We start from the raw sequence: 19,575 nt of genomic DNA on the forward strand, positions 1-19,575 counted from the left end.
AATAAAGACATTACAGCCGATTATACCCACTGGACATTATGGTTCGGCACCAGTGATAATAAAGCATACACAAACAGCAAATTACATACACTGGGCAAATACAGCTCATACATCATGGACGCGCATCAACATAACTTACCATTTGAACTATAATCTCTTCAGAAAATAGGATTGGCCGGATTTAGATAGCACAAATTTCAGTCTGCAAAATCTCCAATTCCTTCGTTGTTACCTCAGTGTCTTGTTTCATTTTTTTGACTCCTGCATCTAATACCTGCATGTCCAGTCTCAACTTGTTGATTGTACGTTCAGAATCATGTACACGTTGTCTTGCCACCTCTAGTTGATGCTCGAGAACATTAGCACATTCCAATTCCAATCCATAATCATTTGGTAATGGCCATGCCGCACAGCTTGCAGATCTTTGTGTTGATGTCACTTCATCCTAAAATGTTTCTGTAAGTACACATCACTAGGGCAAAAATATAGTTACAACAGTGAGGCGAGCAAGACAGACTATTTTGTACATGTCAAAACATGACTAACAATAATGTTACACGTCATGAAGCATAAGAAGGTGATATTTTAAAAATTATAAAAAGGTAGTCTGTGCAGCCTGCATACATAAATCTCTCTTAGCTCACTAGAGGAGCATGATGTTGGGGCCCAATCCAAAACACAGACAAGTTACAAATTTAGACAGCACGTTGTGTAGAAGTAAGCAAGAAGTTGGCCATTCTGTAGCTCAATTAAAGTCTTAGGGAGCATAATGAACAGTAGAGGATTTCATACAAACATACTACAGCAAGCAAAACTATGCAATCATTAGCCTAGTATAAACTAGATTGTGAGCCTCATTCAATAATAGTTGGTTAATACACTTCAAAGCTTCAGGCACACTTCGGCAAATGGTAAGGCCTTTAATTATGTCAACTAATAGTTATACAAGTACCCAACATCAGGCATCATTCTTTGGGCATCTCATTAACTGAGGACAAATAAAGCAATTGAAAAGAGCAAATTAACTATGCCTGAAACAAACAAGGAATTAAACTGTTGAGTTGGATACAGTGACTTACCTTAACAGGTTGAAGAGGCTCAGCGCAGCTCCTACTTCTCTTGCAAGGCTCCTTCCTAACATATTGTACTTGGAAATCCTCAATCTTATATTCATTGCACCCCCTCTGCAAGGTGACACAAACTAGTTACTCGTCTCCTTGGAAGATAAATATGCATACTTTCCAGTCTGTGAACACAAAAGGATGAGATTATAACAAAACAACACCACACAATGAAACATGCCGCATCTCTTGAACTTGCACACAATGAAATGAGCATTTACTATGTCTGCACTATGTAAAAACTAGGCATACCTTCGAACTGGATCTCCAGGTACTCTTGGAGAGCCTACTTTAGTGTACGGCCAAACCTTTATGTCACCTATGAGTTAGAAAAGGCCCCACTACAGCAGCCCTTGGTGTTTAAATTGTTGACAAGCTCTGTTAGAGTGTTAGGTCAAGAACAACAAGTAATCAAAGCAAACAGTACTAGTATGGCTGGCTGATGCAAACAAGCAATTGAACAGATGTGTGAGCAAATCTTACATATCAAGAAAAGAAGCAAAGAAGGAGCCTTAAAGACCATCACTTGACCGACCAGATTTAAGGGGCATTTAAACATCATGTGCAACGTATGAACTAACATAAACATTGCATATTCCGGATTCTACAATGGAATGCACATGTATTAGGTTATGCCATGTCTGATGATGCCTAAATGTACACTATAGCAGGCAGGAGTGGTTCATCATTGCACGCACAATTGAATTGCATGTTAAGGACCAGTTCTATTCTGCCTTTTCAGGGATTATTGTCAAAATAAGCCATAAAAGATGTAGAGAAGTCATTTTTGAGTTATGGGCTTGGGCTTAACTAATTTCGCTTTGGAGGGGGGTGTTTCGGGTAGAACCTCACTAAAAATTGAAGGGAAGGGGAATAGTGAAATGACTATGTTGTCTGCCTATATTACACTCAATATGCAACTGGTGACGCCCGCGTCACACCTCACCCTCAAGTAAAAACAAACACGCAAGTGTTCATTTCCCTGCCCGCTTGCATCTCCTCTCCCCTTTCCCTCTACCTTGATCCCCTGCCTGTAGCACTAGGGTTCCTCCAGCAAGCCATCGCCACTGGTCCCATCTGGCCTGGTCCTCGGTGATGCTCTCTCCAGCTAGGCTACATGGCCGGAGGGTAGGGGCAAGTCTCCCTGGCTGCTCCTCCCTCTCGTGCCACCCCTCATTCTCATGGTCTCCAGCAGCTGCTCCACTGTGGTTCATCCAACGCACTACTCCGGCAGGCGTTGCACAACTACGGTTGATGCTACACTACGGCAGAAGGCACCTTATTCCCCCTCCCCACCTCCCAGACCGTGGCTTTGAGGTGCTGTTGAAGGATGAGCTCATCCAACAAGGTGAGGATCTCCTATGATTTTTTGCCAAATTTTCATTCTGATCCACTATACGATGAATTGCTATGAGCTACTTCTGCTGCTGCTATATGATGCATTGCTATGAGCTGCTCCTGCTGCTGCTATATGATGAATTGCTATGAGCTGCTGCTGCTGCTATATGATGAGTTGCTATAAGCTGCTCCTGCTGCTGTATGATGAATTACTATGAGCTGCTCCTGCTGATGCTATATGATGAATTGCTATGAGCTGCTCCTGCTGATGCTATATGATGAATTGCTATGAGCTGCTCCTGCTGCTGCTATATGATGAATTGCTATGAGCTGCTCCTGCTGCTACTATATGATGAATTGCTATTAGCTGCTCCTGTTGCTGCTATATGATGAATTGCTATGAGCTGCTGCTGGTATATGATGAATTGCACACTGCTGCTGTATGATGAGTTGCCATGATCTGCTGCTGCCATATGATGCTTTCAGGTGGTGCTGCTATATGATAATAACTAGCCACTTGGACCATCGAATTTCAATAAATAACTGTTCTTCATTTAAATGTGGGTCATGCGTTTTTCGTTTAAATTAGTCAATGGGATCTCTATGGAAAACATTGACCAAAGTAGGTTGTGCCAAGTAGATGGTATCTTTGTATTTGCATTTGGAGCAAATAGTGATGGTCTGTTTTCCTATCATATTAATTACTACACTGGGTTCAATTTGTGATGTTTGCAAGTCAAATTAATTTTCATATGGGCAGCAAAATGAAAAAATATAATGCAATCTAGACTTTTCACTTATCATACCAAAGATAAGCTGAAAACGCAATGAAAAGAAGTGGTTGGCTTATTACATGGAGGTTATATTCACAGGTGCTTATTTTCTTAGGATAACTCGTAATAACTGTCCCTAAGAAACTTGGCCAATCGAAATGACATACAAATAACATGTCACGATGATTGCAATGGAGGAGTGACGTACCATAGTACACTGTATAGGCTCACCGCTGGCTCTCCTTTTTTTGTGATGTTCCATGAAATTGCCACATACATCTTATACTTTTTCATTGTGTAACCCAACCTGCAAGTTGGCACGGCTAATTTCAGACATCTCTACATGATAATACATTGCATATCCATTCTGTATATTTAAACCACCAATTAATGATTGTGTGTGTAGCATAAACTAGCCATGACTCTGTGTGCTTGTGACACCCAAAATTTTTGGCCTTGTTTTATTAAATTAATTTTTTTTGCCAAGAATTAAAAACCTTTATTTTCTGGGCACCCTTTTTATTTTTGAACCATTTTCTCCCTTGTTATTATGGAGTTGTTCCCTAAAGTGAAAAAAAACTTTCAAATATGTTATTGGACTTGTTTAACCTCTCAAGAAAAACTTTTCTTTTGTCAGTATAACTAATTACCTAATTAAATTGCTTGATCTTTATTTTCTTGAAAAATGGTTTTTCAAGGTTATATGGCCATAATTGAACTACAACCATTTGATAAATTCACCTAAAATTCTAACCAAAATTTGGAGATGTCATGTGATGTTTTTAAATCACTTTTGTACAAAAATATCTTTTATTCATGTTATATTTTGAGCTCTACACTCAATTTTTCTTCTCTGGTCCAGAGTGCAATTTGCACTACAACCCATTTAAATATTTCTTTCTGGCCTCCACCAAAATTATGGGATGTTGGTAGTAGCATATGATTCAACTTTATGCAAAAACCTAGTGCTGTTCTTTGAAAATTTTGAGTGAATCAACCTCTTTTCCATTCTGGTCTAGCCTTGTGATTTCTACTGCAACCCTATTTAATTTTGCTCCAACGATCTTGTGCTTTCTCCTACTTGTAGACAGCCCTACAAAACCCCTAAATCCAGGAGCATGTACCCGTTGGATTAATTTTGGTTCATGAAATAATGTCATTTATTTCCTGTCCAAAATTGTAGTTTTGCAAAACTTGCACTAGCAAGTTTCTGCTTTTGGCAAACTAACCTCACCACCCTCTTGTACATCTAAAGAGACCACCATCTGGAGTTTTCGACCACTCCAAGACTTGCCTAGGTGCACGTGGCATTCTATCGAGCACCCTGTAGGCATGACCAGTTTTGACATGAGTTTTGGCATTGCACTGTGAGCTTGCACCTTTGATCAAACTAACATGTCCACTAGGCTCCCAGTTGCCCCTAGCCTGGGTCTGTTAATTTCCAGTCTCACCCAAGCTCTGTAGCAGACTCTGGCAATTCGTCGAGCACGTTTCGTGCGTGCTCTGGGCGCGCCCAGAGCGTGCGTTTAGCACGCACGTGCGCCCGAGCCGCCGCGTCCCGCCCCGCACTTACTCCAGTCCGTGACCGACCGTAGCCAGCGCGCCATGTCCCCTTCTGCACCCCATGAACCCCGCAGCCCTCGCCACATCTCCGGCAAGCCAACAGCTAGCCGCCACCGCCGCCCGACAGCTCCTGCGCTGGCCAGCGCCGCCCAAGCCACCTCCGCTCGCCAGCTCGCCCTTGGAGCAGTAGCTGCTCGTCCGCTAGCTCCTGCCGCCATCCCCAGCCTCGCCACGATGCCCTGCAGCTACAGAATGGCGGTCGCCGGAGAGCTTATCCACAGCCGCCACGGAACCACCTTGCCACGCCTATATAAGGAGCCCCGAGCTCATCTCCGCACGCAGGCAGTCCCAAGCCACCTCCCGAGGACCCCCATTGGCAGCCAATCGACCCGGGGAGGCCTCCTTCCTCATCTCCGGCAACCGCAGCCGCCGCCACTGCCCCGGCCATTCCGGCACCACCAGGGCCTCCCCCTCTCCGTTCTCTCCACCAAGAGCTTCCTCATCTTCCCGTGAACCATTCCCACTACTCGATTTTGATCGGGACACACCGCGGGAGAAATATCACTTTGCTCCCGAGGCCACCTCCGCCGAGAAGCTCGCCGCCGGCAGCTCCCTCCGTCCCCACCTACCTGGCGACCACCGGGAGGACCGCCCTGGAGTGGCGGATCCATCCCCACCCTCTGAGCCCCGCGGGGAGCTGCCGTTCACCGGCGACGATCGCCGTTGCCTCGCCTCCGTTCGGGCAGAGGAAGAGGAGGGAGGGATAGACTGGTCAAACCTGACCAGTGGGCCCTCTGGACCCACTGTCAGCAACCCCGTGCCCATCCACGTGGGATTAAGTGAAGGCGTAATTTCCCCCAGTACGTTTCCCCGGCTCCGAAAGCGTATTCCCCTCCGAAACGTTTTCTTTTCTGTTTTATTTTAAATAACAGATTTTGACTACAGCTTTGACTATCTATAACTTTTTAAGTATAACTCCGAATGAATTGATTCTTTTTCCTACATCTCTCAAATATTGTCTAGTTTATTTTAAGATTTATTTGAAAATTTTCCAAACAAATTTTTTGTAATGTTTTTGAAATATGTGTTATTTGCATATTTTTGGAAATAGGATTTTTGGGAGAGAAGGAAGCTTTCAAAAATTTTGGAGAGCACCCCCACCTCTCCACACCATTAAAGGCAAGCATTCTGAACCCTGGCATAATGTTTTTGGTGTGTTATTTGACACGTTTATAACACCACCTTATTTCAGAGGACTTGTTATTTCATGTGACACGATCATTTGCATGGAAGCATATTAGTGATTTCCTTGCTGTTGGAAATGAATATAATTGTGATGGTAATCATCCTCATGTGCCTTGCATGCATGCCGGAAAGGAATCCGGGAAAGCCTCGGCCTTGGGTAGGCGTGAGCTTGTCGCCGGTCCCCGTCGGGACGGTTATGTCCGGTATGGCATGGTAAGGTATATTGAGTGGTGATTTTGTTGATTGAAATATATTTGTTTACATGTCATGCAGGGAACTTATAAACCTCCTGAGTCGACCGTAGACCGAGTCTTGTTTCCAGTAACCCCCATACTTGCTATGTACTACCACTTGTCCCTGACGCAGGTAGGGTATGGTTCAGTAAGTCGTCAACCCCTTTCAAGCACACACCGTACAGAGAGGCCATGGTGGAAGATATCGGTTGTAGCCGGTAGGCATGCCACCTGGTCCGGGGGCATGGGTGTTTCTGGTTGGAACCGAGAGGGGAGGTGCCGGGGTTGCTGATCCACGGACACCTATGGGACCGGCGGACCGGGTCCCTTTCGGTTCGGCGGGGGGCGGAGGTTGCGCAAAGAGCAGATCGAGGCGAAGCACGCGAGCGAATTACCCGAGTTCGGGCCGCACGGATGCGTAAAACCCTACTCCTACTTTGTGGATTGTATTGAGTTCTTGCTTGGGAGGGGGAGAGCTACAGTGCACACCGGCGGCTAGCTAGACCGAGCCTGAGTGTGAGGACTCGCTCCCCCCTTTCTCTACGTTGCCCACGGGCCTCCTTTTATATGCTCAAGGGGTTACCTACATAAAAGGGCAAAAATGGAAAGGTGCTGTGGTAGGCACAGCTACCCGCTACAGTGTTATCATACCTAACCCTGACGGCAGGGGACAAGGGCATTAAATGCCCGTCTGTGTCGCCTAAACAGTACCGGAAGGGACTGCTAGGGACGCCACCGTTTGCCATGATGGTTATCTTGTCAGCGCCTGCTTGCCACCGCGCACCCCTAGCTGCACGGCCTCCTGCCACGTGTGCTTAGGAGGGTCCTAGAGCGACACGTGGCGGGTGTGCTAGAGCGCGGGCACGAAGTGGGGGTTTCCCGCGGCAAGCGCTTTGCCGCGGTTGTTGTCTTGTCGCGTCCGGGAGCTTGTCGCTCACCGGGTCTTGCCAGGGCGCGTAGCGCGCCGCGGCAAGTTCCTTGAAATGCCTTGGAGGGCCTTCCCGGCAAGCTCCTCTTACCGGGGTCTTGTATTCTTCCCGGCAAGCTCCTCTTGCTGGGGCCTTGGTTTGAGTACTTTGTTCTTGAATGGTCTTCAAAGGAGCCGCAGAGGGCCTTGGCGGTCACCCGACAAGCCTTGCCGCGGGACGCTGCGACTGCCCGTGCACAAGTTCGGGATACTAGGGTACCCCTACTCTAGTACACCGACAGGAGCCCCCGGGCCTGGGCCAGACATGGTGCCGAGCGCTGTTGGGCCAGGCCCAATACAGTGCACGGGCACGCGCGGCCTAGGTCACGCCGCATATCTCTTCCGCTTCCACCGCGCACGCCCGGAACGGCACGCGTCAAACGCGGCGTCGTGGGTGACGTGGGCGGCGTGCGTGGGGCTAAGCCCCGTGAGCATGTGTCAGGCCATGATGAAGGGGACGGTTCACGCCCTCCTCCCTAAACGGAGGTAGGCGTGGGGGCGTGGTGCAGTTACTGGACGGGGTCGGTGCGCGGTTTCCGAGGTGCCCACTCCCCGTGATCACGGGGTGGGGGCGAGGCCGCCTCATTCCTCGCCTCGTTTCCGCATCCCCGCCACGCGGCTCCCATGCACTTGGGGTCGCGGATGGTGGAAGTGGGAAACTGGGCCGTCGCGAGCAGAGGCAGCGGTTCGGCCCCGTCTCCCTGCTCTTCCCGTGCCTCGATTCGCTGAGCGGGGCGGCCGAGCCCCCACCCCGCTCCTTTATAAAGAGCGGGAGGGGAGCACAGAAGCCCGCACTCTCTCATCTCCTCCTTTCTTCAGCTTCTGCTCCCCTTTCTCCCTTTCGCCATGGAGAAAGGGAACCCTGGCCCTTCGTCGGTGGCGGCGAGGGTCGCCGTCAGACAGCGCATCCTTCCCTCTCCCGCGCCCGTGGTGGCAGAGCCAGCCATAAGGGGAAGAGGGAGGGGAAGAGGTCGTGGATGAGGCCGAGGACGAGGTCGAGGCGCTCGGGGAAGAGGCGGACGGGGCGGTGCGCCAGCTTCGCCTCCGCCGGCGGTTCCTCTCCCCACGGCGGTCCATATAGGGGACGACCCTTGTGAGTTCTTCGTCAGGCTGCGCCGGGCGCCTCGTCGTCGCCTCCGGCTCCCAGCTCCGTTTGCGAGCGTGATGGAGTCGGACCCGCCCGAGACTCTGAGACTTCACATGAGGGGCTGTGGGATCAGCGGCACGCGAGTCCGCGTTGTATTCCCAGCCCCTAATGTGATGTATCTCGATCGAGGGTGGAAGACGTTCGCCCATATCCACAGCCTGATGGAGGGGTTTACCCTCCATTTTAAGTTGATGGAGGGCGATCTCCTCTCCGTCAAGGCCTTCGGGTGCTTCGGCACTCGGGCGAAGTGCTGCATGGACAGCTCCTCCGATAGTGAAGGCTCCCCCTCAAGCGAGAGCGACGAGGAGGAGAGCGACAGCGATGATGAGGGTAACGGGCGGCGGGATGGCGGGTCCGACTAGGTGTCGGGCGCCGCTTCGCGCGGCACCGGCGACCCCATCATCCGTGTCGCCGGCTCCTTGAACTCCCCGGGGTCGTCTCCTTGGGCGGCTGGCGTAGGGAGGCTGCGGAAGGGGAAGAGGGCTGGCGACAAGGCCGTTAGGTCGGAGTACGAGGGCGTGGTGCCCTCGACAGCGTGCTGACGTCCTGCCGCCCCGTCTTCGAGCCTCGCTTCCGACGCCGCCATCACCATCCAGCCTCCGGACGGCCCCCGGGATGTTCTCTTGGTGTCTTCTGGCACTTGTAGCTCGCCTAGGCGCCCCTTTTGCCCTTTTCGCCTCCTTGACCTACCTCCTGAAGAGAGGGACAGGAAAGGGATTACAGGCATCTTATCTTTTTAATTTGTAAGCCTTCGGGCCTTAGCTGTGCCTAAAACTTGTAATCCTCTCTTTCATGTTTTTCATCCTCTATGGACTGTACCTGAGTGGGATGTTTTTTAATGAAAAGGGGATGTTTGCCGGGTTATTTGCCTCGCGGGTTGAACCCACGCCAAGGAGCAAATCCTTGGTATCTCTCGGACAGACATGTCATCCCCGGCAACAGGCCCTGCCGCCTTCCCACGTCGCTCGACCTTTCTCACACCTTTGACGGAGGCGGGAACGAGGTGGGTGCGGCCTCCTCGTTTCATCCCTTTGCTGCCGTGACTACGACCAACCTGGCCCTAGGAACGAGCCCCAGGGCCCAGAGTTGAGGGAGCACGGCAGTTTTCGGGAAGAGACGCGGTTTCGCATTCCCCAGTCCATAAGAGGATGCATGATGAGGGACGAAAGACTTATCTGATATCACAGCCCCCGGCAACTCTGGCTTGCCGTGGGTGAATCTTGGCACTCGCAGCCCCCGGCAACACTGGCTTGCCGGGGCCCAGGTGCCATCGCGCCCTTCTTCTCCTTTTCGTCCTCAAGCGGTCTGGCCAGGATATGCGAGAGTCCTGCGGAAGAAAGAAAAGCAAAGGGACGGACACTCGACCTCTAAGCTAGGGGTTAACCGCTGTTAGGCACTATCAACCCTAACCAAGGACGAGACTCGACCTAGCATGCATGCTATAACCCCGGGGTGGCAGCGCTTCATTCTCTTGTGCTCAGGGTCTGCGCCTGGCTTTGTACAAAGGATTACATGCAACAGCGGCAAGACTTGTACAAAAAGGTGGTTGCCGGGCAGGGCCCGCCAACCGCGCCTTACGGGTAAAACTTACGAAGATGCTCGATGTTCCAGGAGTTGCTCACTAGAATGCCATCTTCGGTCTCAAGGCGGACAGCGCCAGGCCTAGTGACTCGTTTCACCCGGTAAGGGCCTTCCCACTTCGGCGTCAACTTGTTGGAATTCTTGGCGGACTGAACGCGCCGAAGAACAAGGTCGCCTTCCTCGAGACTTCTGGCATTAACTTTGCGGCTATGGTAGCGGCACAAAGCTTGCTGGTAGCGAGCGGCTCGCACAGCAGCCTGAAGACGATCTTCCTCAAGGAGCAGCGCGTCATCTTGCCGCAGCCGCTCTTGCTCAAGCTCATCATAAGCGAGCACTCGAGGTGACCCGTATACGAGTTCCGTGGGGATAACTGCTTCTGCTCCATAGACTAGAGCGAAAGGTGTCTGGCCAGTGGCTCGATTTGGCGTCGTTCTGATCGACCAAAGAACCACCGGCAGCTCCTCGATCCAGTTTCTTCCGCACTTGTGCAGCCTGTCGAAAGTTCTGGTCTTGAGCCCGCGCAGTATCTCAGCATTTGCCCTCTCCGCTTGACCGTTGCTTCTTGGGTGAGCAACAGAAGCGAAGCAGACCTTGGCGCCGAGATCTTGGACTTACTGCATGAAGGTGTGGCTCGTGAATTGTGTACCGTTGTCGGTGATTATCCGGTTAGGGATCCCGAAGCGGTAAACAATCGACCTGAAGAACTTGACTGCTGACTGTGCTGTCACCTTTCTCACTGGTTCCACTTCCGGCCACTTTGTGAACTTGTCGATTGCAACGTACATGTACTCAAAGCCCCCGACAGCACGGGGAAAGGGGCCAAGGATGTCGAGCCCCCAGACCGAAAATGGCCAGGATAAAGGGATCGTCTGGAGAGCTTGAGCTGGCTGGTGTATCTGCTTGGAATGGAACTGGCACGCTTCACACTTGGTTACTTGTGCAGTTGCATCCTGGAGGGCTGTTGGCCAGAAGAAACCATGCCGGAATGCTTTGCCGACGAGTGCTCTTGCGCCAATGTGGTGTCCACATATGCCTCCATGTATCTCTGCCAACAGCTTTTGTCCATCTTCCCGGGGAATACACTTCAATTTCACACCGTTGAGTCTTCTTCTGTACAGTGTCTTGTCGATGAACTGGTACATACTTGACTGCCGGGCTACTCTTTCGGCTTCTTCTTGCTCTTCGGGAAGTTCTCCGGTCTGAAGGAAATGGACAATCTGCTGTGCCCATGTTGGAGCTTGTGGCTCGACAACAAGGACTAAAGGCAATTCTGTGGCTGCAAGAGCGTCCGCTTCTACGGCAAGAACCTGCGGGTCTGCCGGAGCGTGACATTCCCCGGCAAGCTTGCCGGAGCAAAACTTGTCGGGAGCTTCTGCTACTACGGAACAAACCCTGGGGCTTGCCGGAGCAGGTTGCTCCTCAGCGCCCTTGGCGTTGATCTTGGGGACCTTCTTGGCGGCGGCTTCGGGAAGCTCTGCCGGCAAATAGTCACCAGAAACCAACTTCCTCTTCTTGCTCTGTCCAGTTGATGGTGTTACGGACGGCTGAGTCAGCTTGAGCACAAAGGTCCCTGGTTCCACAGGTAACTTAAGTGCAGCGCATTTTGATAGGCCATCGGCAATGGCGTTCTGAGTTCTCGGAACATGCTCCATTTGCAGGCCGTCAAAATGCTCTTCTAGCTTTCTCACTTCGTCGACGTATGCTTCCATCAACGGACTCTGATAACTCTTGTTTACTTGGCGGATGACAAGCTGTGAGTCACCCCTGACAATGAGCTTCTTGATCCCAAGGTCTGCCGCGATCCGAAGACCGGCAAGCAAGCCTTCATACTCTACAGTATTATTTGTGGCTTGCTCCTTGGGAAAGTGCATATGGACTACGTACTTGAGGTGCTCTCCGGCGGGTGCGACAAGCAGCACGCCGGCGCCGGCGCCTTGCAGCGAAAAGGCACCATCAAAGTACATCAGCCACTCTTTGCTTGCTTCTTTGTCGGGGACGCTCGTTTTTGGAATTTCTTCATCTGGTGTTGGCATCCACTCTGCTATGAATTCTGCCAACGCTCTGCTCTGGATAGTTGAAGTGCTTTCAAACTTGAGGCCAAAGCTTGACAGTTCCAGTGCCCACTCAACGATCCTGCCTGTCGCTTCTGGATTCTGCAATATCCTCTTCAGCGGAAAGCGAGTGACAACTGTGATCTCATGCGCTTGGAAGTAATGGCGCAGCTTTCTCGAGGCCATGAGAAGGCCAAAAAGCAACTTATGCACACCAGAGTACCTTGACCTAGCCCCCTGCAGAAGGGAACTGACAAAGTAAACTGGGCGCTGCACCATCTTCTTGCGTATCTCTTCGTGTATCTGCGCAGATCCATCTCTGTCGGGACCAGAGCTTGTCGGGGAAGCTCCCTGCTTGTCGCTGGATGTGCTTGTCGTGGTCGCTGGCTCATCATCTGCCTCCCTCTTTGCTACTAACGCAGCACTAACCACTTGATTGGTTGCCGCTATGTACAGCAGCAAGTTCTCTTGCGGCTTAGGTGCGACAAGTATTGGAGGGGAGGACAGGTATCTCTTCAGGTCTTGCAGCGCAGCCTCCGCTTCCGGAGTCCACTTCATTGGACCTGCCTTTTTCAATAATTTGAAAAACGGCAGGGCGCGCTTAGCACACCGAGAGATAAACCTGCTGAGAGCAGCCACGCAACCGGCAAGTTTCTGTACATCCTTGACGCGTTTGGGTGCTTCAATCTGCTCAATGGCCTTGATCTTGTCGGGATTGGCTTCAATTCCCCGCTGAGACACGAAGAACCCGAGAAGCTTGCCGGAGGGAACTCCAAACACACACTTCTCTGGGTTGAGCTTGAGGCTGATCTTGCGCAGATTCGCAAAGGTCTCGCCTAAATCTTGAATCAGGGTTGCTCTGTCCTTGCTCTTGACCACTATATCATCCATGTAGGCTTCCACATTTCTGTGTATTTGTGGCTCAAGAGCAACATGGACTACTCTTGCAAATGTCGAACCAGCATTTTTTAATCCGAAAGGCATCCGTACGAAACAGTACGTGCCACATGGAGTAATAAATGCGGTCTTCTCCTCATCCTCTTCTGCCATGAAGATTTGATGATATCCTGAGTATGCGTCAAGAAATGAAAGCAAATCACATCCGGCGGTGGAGTCAACAATCTGGTCAATGCGCGGCAAGGGGAATGGGTCTTTGGGACAAGCTTTGTTAACATCGGTGAAATCGATACAAAGTCTCCATTTCCCGTTTGCCTTGCGCACGACTACAGGATTGGCCAACCACGTGGGATGGAGCACTCCTCTGACAAGGCCTGCTGCTTCCAACTTCTTGATTTCTTGTGCAATGAATTCTTGGCGCTCCACTGCTTGCTTCCTGATTTTCTGCTTGACGGGCCGCGCATGAGGGCAAACGGCAAGGTGGTGCTCAATCACTTTCCTGGGAACACCGGGGATGTCAGACGGTTGCCACGCAAACACGTCGACATTCGCCCGCAGGAAAGCAACGAGCGCGCTTTCCTATTTAGGGTCAAGCGTGGCACTGATGGTGTAGGTACCACCAGTGCCGTCCTCCTTGGCGGGCACCTTCTTCGTCTCTGGCGGAGCTGCCATCATCTTCTTGCACTTGCCGGCAGAGCTCGATGGTGCGTCCTCGATGGTAGCGCAGCACTCCGAAGAGGTGCACTTGCCGGAGTGGGCATCAGAACTCTTGCCGGACTTGGTCTTCTTGCCGGTGGAGCTCGATGGTGCGTCCTCGACGGCAGCGCAGCACTCCGAAGAGGTACGCTTGCCGGAGTGGGCATTAGAACTCTTGCCGGACTTGGTCTTCTTGCCCCCGGGAGCTTCAGCGGCAAGTGGATCGCGATCTGCCGTGGCTGCTGCTTCCCGGTAGATCTTGTCGGCACAGATAAGGGCATCCTTCTTGTCGCCGGGGACAGAAATGACGCTTATCGGGCCTGGCATCTTCAGCACGTTATATGCGTAATGAGAGGCCGCCATGAACTTGGCGAGTGCTGGACGGCCAAGTATCCCATTGTAAGGCAATGGAATATCAGCGACGTCGAATGTGACCTTCTCAGTCCTGAAGTTTAGCTCGCTGCCAAATGTTACCGGCAGCGTGACCTTCCCCTTCGGCTTGCTCCTACCCGGATTGATTCCTTGGAATGTGCCGGTCTCTTCGAGCTCGCTGTCGGGGATCTGGAGTTTTTGGAGTACAGCGGAGGAGATCAGGTTTAAGCCGGCCCCGCCGTCAACTAGCATCTTGGTGACCTTGAGGTTGCGGATAGTTGGTGAAACCAACATCGGCAAACACCCGACCGCAGTTGTGCGATCAGGGTGATCCTCAATGTCAACGATGATAGGCGTGCTGGACCACTTCAGAAGCTTGCCCGATTCGATGGGTGGTTCCGCTGCATTGACTTCCCGCACCCACTGTTTGAGTTGGCGGTGCGAAGCATGCAGAGAAGCACCACCGTCAACGCACAAGACCTCTGTGGCTTTCTAAAACTCCTGCTCGCTGGTCTCAACATCATCCATGTCTTCGTCGTCATCGTCGTCTTCATCGTTGTCGCGGCCGCGGGGAGGTCTGTCTCCTTGCCGCTGCCTGGCCTTGCCGCGGCGTCCTCCCTGGCCGGCGCGCTTCTTGCTAGATTCTGCAGCGCCACCTTGGGCCCTCTCCTTGTCGCGCCGCTCGTACTCAGCTTTTTGCTGCTGGACAAGCTGCTCGACTTTCTTGCAGCTTTGGAGGTCATGGCCCTTGGTGCGGTGAATCTTGCAGTATTGCTTGTCGGAGTCGTCCCACTTGTCGGCGGCGGCCACGGCCTGGCAGTTGGTGCATGCGGCAACCTCTTTGCCGGAGCTACCAACCTTGGCTCGCTTGGCGCCACCGTCGCTGCTGGACTGCTCAACGACCAGCATCTCTTTGTTCTGCTTCTTCCTGTTCCGCCGCCGGCTTTTCTTTGCCGGGGCAGCATCTTCACTGTCAGATCCTTCCGCTCCGGTCTTCTCTCCGCGGAGTCTCCTCCCTTCTTCAGCACGTGCACATTTGTCGGCCAGGGCGTACAGCTCACTGACGTCTCTAATCCTGCACATCGCCATTTCCTCCCGCATCCTGCGGTTACGCACGTTCTGATGGAACGCGCTGATGATCGCGGCGGGGTGGACGTCTGGGATGTTGTACTGTACACGGCTGAACCTCTGAATGTACTTGCGCAGGGGCTCTCCTTCCTTCTGGACGAGCAGATGAAGATCACTCTCTTGGCCATGAGGTTTGTGGCCGCCCGTAAAGGCGCCGACAAACTGATGGCATAGATCAGCCCAGGAGGATATGGAGTTGTCCGGCAAGTGCATGAGCCAGGACCTGACGTTGGGCTTGAGCACCAACGGGAAGTAATTGGCAAGGATCTTGTCGTCCCGCCCCCAGCAGCCTGCACCGCGATGGTGTAGATGCTGAGGAACTCCGACAGATGCGACTTGCCGTCGTACTTCTCTGGTACATCTGGTTTGAAGTTCTTCGTGCTGGGCCACTGGACTTGCCGCAGCTCACGAGTGAACGCAGGGCAACCTACCGTGTACGGCAAGTCGCCTGGTTCCCCTGGCGCATGCATGTCAACAGGTGGCCCAGCGCGCTGGTCTGATTGACGTCGCGCTTCTCTTCAGCGCTCGATGCGAGTACGAGCGTCTTCCTGCTGTCGTTCTTGAAGAACCTGGCGCTGATCGCGACGAGCTCGCGGATCTGACGACGCGGTGGAGTCGCTGTCAAGGTGGATCCGGCGAGTCGGCGATCTTGGCCTTCGGGGCGGGGAGTGCACAGAGGTTGCACCCCCACCGGTCTTGTCGCCACCGGTTCATCGATTTTGTCCTCCATTCGTCGATTTTGTCCGGCGCTGGAGGGTAGTCTAGGAGCAGCTGAGCTCGCGCCAGAGCTTCTGCTGCAGTGGCTGGCGGCCGCGGCGAACGGTGCGAGGAGCGGGATATGCTCGGACTTCTAACCACGTTAGAAGGAGCAGTATCCCGTCCGGGCGACCGTGTGTCGCTCGCGCCGGCATGTTGACGTGCATGGTGGTCTTGGGCGCTCCGAGATCCACCAGCTCGATCTTGATCTAGCGAACGCATGGCACCGTGAGTACCATGACGTTGCCGGTCCCGCGCCTCCTGAGACGGGCGCGGTGCATGCACGGACGCCGAGGTCTTGGAGTGCGCCCGGTCGTTGTGGGAGCCGGCTACGCCGCCGATGGGTAGCGCAGCCTTGTCCTTGGACCCGATAGCACCGCGAGCTCCCTCGACGACGCCCGTCCTTCCGCCGACGCCTGCCCCTCCAACCGTTTGCTCCGGCGGCGGCTGGCTCGGTGCGGATGGAGCAGCTGCCTCTGAAACTTTCTTCTTCGGCGGCATGTCGATGAAGATGATGGAGTGCCTGGCTGACTCGCTGCGGCTGCGACGTGGTCGGCTGCCGAGGAGTGTCGCCGTTAGCGAAACCAATGAGACTCTGGATAGTGGCCCTCCATTCGTCGATTTTGTCCGGCGCTGGAGGGTAGTCTAGGAGCAGCTGAGCTCGCGCCAGAGCTTCTGCTGCAGTGGCTGGCGGCGGCGGCGAACGGTGCGAGGAGCGGGATATGCTCGGACTTCTAACCACGTTAGAAGGAGCAGTATCCCGTCCGGGCGACCGTGTGTCGCTCGCGCCGGCATGTTGACGTGCATGGTGGTCTTGGGCGCTCCGAGATCAACCAGCTCGATCTTGATCTAGCAAACGCATGGCACCGTGAGTACCATGACGTTGCCGGTCCCGCGCCTCCTGAGACAGGCGCGGTGCATGCACGGACGCCGAGGTCTTGGAGTGCGCCCGGTCGTTGTGGGAGCCAGCTATGCCGCCGATGGGTAGCGCAGCCTTGTCCTTGGACCCGACAGCACCGCGAGCTCCCTCGACGACGCCCGTCCTTCTGCCGACGCCTGCCCCTCCAACCGTTTGCTCCGGCGGCGGCTGGCTCGGCGCGGACGGAGCAGCTGCCTCCGAAACTTTCTTCTTCGGCGGCATGTCGATGAAGATGATGGAGATCTAGCTCGCAAGAACGCCGGATCTGGTTCACACAACTTCGACGCCCCCTACCTGGCGCGCCAAAGATGCCGGGGTTGCTGATCCACGGACACCTATGGGACCGGCGGACCGGGTCCCTTTCGGTTCGGCGGGGGCGGAGGTTGCGCAAAGAGCAGATCGAGGCGAAGCACGCGAGCGAATTACCCGAGTTCGGGCCGCACGGATGCGTAAAACCCTACTCCTACTTTGTGGATTGTATTGAGTTCTTGCTCGGGAGGGGGAGAGCTACAGTGCACACCGGCGGCTAGCTAGACCGAGCCTGAGTGTGAGGACTCGCTCCCCCCTTTCTCTACGTTGCCCACGGGCCTCCTTTTATATGCTCAAGGGGTTACCGACATAAAAGGGCAAAAATGGAAAGGTGCTGTGGTAGGCACAGCTACCCGCTACAGTGTTATCATACCTAACCCTGACGGCAGGGGACAAGGTTATTAAATGCCCGTCTGTGTTGCCTAAACAGTATCGGAAGGGACCGCTAGGGACGCCACCGTTTGCCACGATGGTTATCTTGTCAGCGCCTGCTTGCCACCGCGCACCCCTAGCTGCACGGCCTCCTGCCACGTGTGCTTAGGAGGGTCCTAGAGCGACACGTGGCGGGTGTGCTGGAATGCGGGCATGAAGTGGGGGTTTCCCGCGGCAAGCGCTTTGCCGCGGTTGTTGTCTTGTCGCGCCCGGGAGCTTGTCGCTCACCGGGTCTTGCTGGGGCGCGTAGCGCGCCGCGGCAAGTTCCTTGAAATGCCTTGGAGGGCCTTCCCGGCAAGCTCCTCTTACCGGGGTCTTGTCTTCTTCCCGGCAAGCTCCTCTTGCCGGGGCCTTGGTTTGAGTACTTTGTTCTTGAATGGTCTTCAGAGGAGCCGCGGAGGGCCTTGGCGGTCACCCGGCAAGCCTTGCCGCGGGACGCTGCGACTGCCCGTGCACAAGTTTGGGATACTAGGGTACCCCTACTCTAGTACACCGACAGGAGGCCACCCCTTAGAGCGCGCGATATAAATTTGATCCCATGCTACGCGAGGTTGTAGCCTCCCCACTTAAAGTTTTGCTTAACAAGTGTCGTGGGTGATTCCAGACACCGATGAGTTAAGCTGGTGTGTGCAAGTTAGGCGTGTTTTCAACTAAAAGGCCGTAGACGGAATTAGTCCCGATGGACTAAAGGAATCCGTTACTCATGGGTAAAGAGTACACCCTCTGTAGAGATTAAACCTATTCGAATAGCCATGTCCATGGTTAAGGATTACAGTCTGGGATGGGTCAAGTGTTGGTCTTAGTGTCGGTCTTCGGAGGAGATATTGTTAAACCAAACTTGGATATTGACTGGTTACTTGTGAGGACCATGATTATTATTTTGTGATGGACTAACCTGTTGCATTATTTGTATTATTGACTATCCCTGGGACGGTTCTACCCCCTGGATATTCATTGTGATTATTTATCTTGTAAGCCCTTTATGTGGTGTCGCTCAGACGCCTGACTGTGGCATTTCTTTTAAAGCCCTTTATGTGGTGTCGCTCAGACGCCCGACTATAGCATTTCTTTTTAAGCCCTTTATGTGGTGTCGCTCAGACGCCTGACTGTGGCATTTCTTTTAAAGCCCTTTATGTGGTGTCGCTCAGACGCCCGACTATAGCATTTCTTTTTAAGCCCTTTATGTGGTGTCGCTCAGACGCCTGACTGTGGCATTTCTTTTAAAGCCCTTTATGTGGTGTCGCTCAGACGCCCGACTATAGCATTTCTTTTTAAGCCCTTTATGTGGTGTCGCTCAGACGCCTGACTGTGGCATTTCTTTTAAAGCCCTTTATGTGGTGTCGCTCAGACGCCCGATTGTGGCATTTCTTTTAAAAGCCCTTTTTGTGGTGTCGCTCAGACGCCCGACTGTGGCATTTCTTTTAAATCCCTTTATGTGGTGTCGCTCAGACGCCCGACTGTGGCATTTCTTTTAAAGCCCTTTATGTGGTGTCGCTCAGACACCCGACTGCGGCATTTTATTCCCACTCTATTACTGTTTATTCCTGTTGCATGATAATAACCTTCTTGCATGCATAAAAGATGTTTTATTTATGACTGGCGATGTGATCATAGAATTTTTCAGTGCATGTTTATCAATTATATTATACCTGTGTTCTTAATGTTTGCGAGTACATTCAAAGTACTCACTGGCTTGTCCCTGGCTATTGTCTTGGCCAGATTTCTGCTTGGAGAGGAGCGTGACGATGACAGCCTCGAGACCTAAGCAACGGTGATAGCAGCCTCGCGAAGATAGGAGTTAACCTGGTCAGCTGTTCCTGTGGGAAATGGAGTCCCCTATACGCTGACGATCCACAAACCGCTTCCGCCATCAACCACTAGAAACCCAATTGTTGTACTCACAGGCCCGAATGGTCTTGTACTACATATGTTGTATTCTGCTTGGAATTTCTGTATCAAGTTGGAGCCTCATCAGCTAACAGTAATCCTGGGGCTGATGAGCACGACGGTCTTTTCTGGAAATTTATGTCTGGAAAACCCGGTCGTG

This window comes from Triticum urartu, chromosome 7, assembly GCF_003073215.2.
Source record: "Triticum urartu cultivar G1812 chromosome 7, Tu2.1, whole genome shotgun sequence".
Taxonomy (NCBI): Eukaryota; Viridiplantae; Streptophyta; class Magnoliopsida; order Poales; family Poaceae; genus Triticum; species Triticum urartu.